This window comes from Corvus brachyrhynchos, unplaced genomic scaffold (genome assembly GCF_000691975.1).
Source record: "Corvus brachyrhynchos isolate BGI_N302 unplaced genomic scaffold, ASM69197v1 scaffold56, whole genome shotgun sequence".
Classification (NCBI taxonomy): Eukaryota; Metazoa; Chordata; class Aves; order Passeriformes; family Corvidae; genus Corvus; species Corvus brachyrhynchos.
The window spans coordinates 3770002-3773091 of record NW_008238664.1 but is presented as its reverse complement, the minus strand read 5'-3'; the positions used below and the strand labels follow the sequence as shown (position 1 = coordinate 3773091).

Here is a 3090-nt window from a genome sequence, read left to right as displayed (position 1 = left end):
TTTTCTTCTCCAGTGAAATATCTTATATTTTCATTCTTTTTATATACCATATCTCTTCCCTGCCCCACTGGCTTCCAGTTCTATGATCATCACCCTAACCCCAGTTTGTTTTTCCTAACATCTCCTCTGCTGGTGCATTTCCCTATTAACACCTCTGCTCTGCCTGCAAATATGGCTGCATCAACTCTATCTCTTTTACATCTCATTACAGCAGCTCCTTCTGAGCTGGCCTCCCCAGGATGAAGATTCCTAGATCAAATTTTTATACACTATTGCTGTTTGATTTTATCCTATGTGCCAAAGAGCTCCACTGCAGCACTCAATCCACAAACACTATTCAGTCTCATTACCATCCCATGGAGTTGCTTCCGACTTTGTGCCCTTCATCTCGCTTCCTGCATCTTTCTCATGCCCCTTTCATTCCTACAGCACTGCCCCTTCTCTCCACAAATAGCAGCACTCTTGGTTTGCCATTGGAAGCAGACTTCCTGTGGCTCCCTGTCTCATCAGCTTCTCATTTCAAGTAATTTAAAATGTAATTTAAAATCTCTCTATTTCCTCCAGACTATTAATTTCTCTCTCCTTACTTTTCTATAGATGTCATTCTGTGTTGCGTTATTCAGAAGATGCGACTGTTGTAAAAATCTGCCACAGTGTTTTTATTCTGTATTCTTGTTTTGTATTACCATTTTTAATGATTCTTTGTAGGAAAGATGAAATCTCAGCACAGCATCTAACCACAGCACAAGCAGTCACACAGGACAGTCTGGCATTTGCATTGCCTTTGTTCCATTCTTCTCCTGTGGCATTTGGATCTGTAGAGGGATTCTTGTGGATGGTCTAAGAGTATATAAGTAGGGTAGCAGGAGGAGAATTATTTCTGGCAATTGGGAAGTGTGAGGCAGGAAGGCGTGTTTAGTTCTGATCCTGAGATGTGCTGAGTTCTCATAAGTCTCACTCCTTTTGCCACCCTGCAAACCTGGCCTTCTTATGCTGGCAGTTTCTTTGGGGAGAACATGCCCTTCTCTTGTTGCTGTAGTACACTATTTGAGAGTACAGAGTAACTGAGGAGCCAACTTTTCTTGGAAGTATGAGGTCTGCAGATTTCCAGAGTGGTTTTCTTGTCCACACATGAGATGTTTGTGCCTGATGGATTTAAGTGCAAGAATAGCCAAATGAAGTTTTTTTCTTCTTCAGAATCTTTCAGGCCCCTGGCCCAGACTTTCTGTCTTCCTTTGAAGAATGAGAAGATTTGAGTATTAGGGTTGGGTTGGAAAGGAACAACCACAAATACAAAAAGAAAATGCTCAGAATCCCAAGAATTACTTATTCTTCCCTTATGCCTTCCCTCTTCAAGGCCCCTTCCTTCTTTCAGGCAAAATGCAAGGGGAGGAGAGGCCCTCGGGTGATCTTCTCTAGCTTTCCCAACGAAGAGCCTCAGGGAACTTCCTCCTCAACACAGACCATCCCTGTAAAGCCATAATCTTCCACCATCTTAGGGGTGTTCTCCACATCTCTCTGCCTCTCAAATTCCTTTGCACCAAGGACAACAGTCCAGAGAGCCTGTCCACAAGCTACCATCCTCCACATTCTTGCAGCAGGCTATACTCAGAGTACTAAAAATGCAGAGTACAATATGCACCTGCCCCCATGTTCATCACCAGCTGTTCAGCAGCTCCAAGGGTACAGAAAGAGCCCCCCTCCCCCCAGCTCCTAAGGCAGAGGGCAAGGCTGGAAATCCCCCAGATGAACTAGGTACTGTGTTTGTCCACAAAAAATATTTCAGTGGTCTCAACCTGCACTGTCTCCTATCACCTCTTCCTCTTTCTGCCTTCCCCGGGGCCTTTTCTGCCTGCTGATGGTGCTTTGCGTATGGCTGATGTGGGACACCAAGAGTGCTTGCTGGTAAATGCCTCTGCCTCAGTCTCAGCTATGAGGGCAGCCTGGATTGTGCCCTCCAAATGGGGGAAATGATCAAGGGTCTGTAGGGAAGCCAGTGGCCCCCTGGCTGCTTGCTATAGAGCCCTTCATGTCCATCAGTCCTGGGACAGATTGTCCTGGAAGGGCAGTCCCAGTCTGCACCCAGAGAGTGAGTAGGGAGAAGAGATAACTGGAGTTATGAAATTGCAGCATGGCTGAAGCCCTCCAACTGGTTCAACTTCCCAGCACCCTCTTCCCCCAGTGCTGCTCCCCCGCATAGAACAGCAGTGAACCTAAAGCAGATCTTCTGGTCTCATTTTTCAGTGAACAATGAATCTGATCAGAGAGAAACAAAATCGGTAGCATCAAGAATTAGATGATTTCTTTTCTTCATGATTGTTGCATTAATGAGCAGCTACATGTATAGAACCAGGAGGTGACTAATGTAATTAACCTGGTGTAATGATACTGCTGAGGAAGAGAGAGAGGATTATGACATACTTAGATGTCAGTATTGCACAATTTTGTATGTGCTCCCTGTACTATCAGGTTGTGTCTGACACAGAAAACTTAAGCAGTGATAGATTTCAGTCTGCATCCATTCAGCTCATGCATCTTTCTGTGTAAAATGAGGATGTGAAAGGTGGATTGCTTTCCCAGGGTTGAGGGGGTGGAGGTATTCAATTTTGGTGGTTCCTGTCCTTAACAAAATGATACTAATTATCATAAATCGTCCTTTCTTATGAAGAATCTTCCCAAAATGTCTGCTTCTTGGAGCAGGCATTGGGATTTTGCCGAAAGCTCTAAAGACAAAGTAAGAACACAGGGATCCACACAACACTGGTCAGGGGGAGGCAGAGGGATGGAAAACGAGCAACACCAAGCCATATGCAACTTGCAGCAAACCCGAGAAGAGTGAAGATCAAGCACTTAAAAATCGTAACACCAGCAATAAGAGCAGAAATACATGCTTGTTTTTTAAATTACCCTTCCACGTTACATTTCAACCCCTCCTGGGGAGAGAAACGGCTGACTGAAGTTTTGTGCGGGTCTAACTGCGGTGTGCGGGTCGCACTCCCAGCTCCGGGCACCCACGACGGAGATACGAAGGAGGCTGAGCTGGGGGGCGGCGGTGGGGCGGGAAAGGCGGTAAGCGAGGGAGCGCCCCAG

The 3090-nt window shown here is 45.8% G+C and overlaps 1 long non-coding RNA gene across 1 annotated transcript; it reads right to left on the bottom strand.

The window, feature by feature from the left end:
- Positions 1-638: 638 nt before the first annotated feature.
- Positions 639-3084, bottom strand: LOC108447561. The gene is made up of 2 exons (XR_001863201.1): positions 2908-3084; positions 639-1233 (listed from the first exon to the last, which is right to left on the bottom strand). It is a non-coding gene; the product is annotated as an uncharacterized LOC108447561 (long non-coding RNA).
- Between the last annotated feature and the right edge of the window lie 6 nt (positions 3085-3090).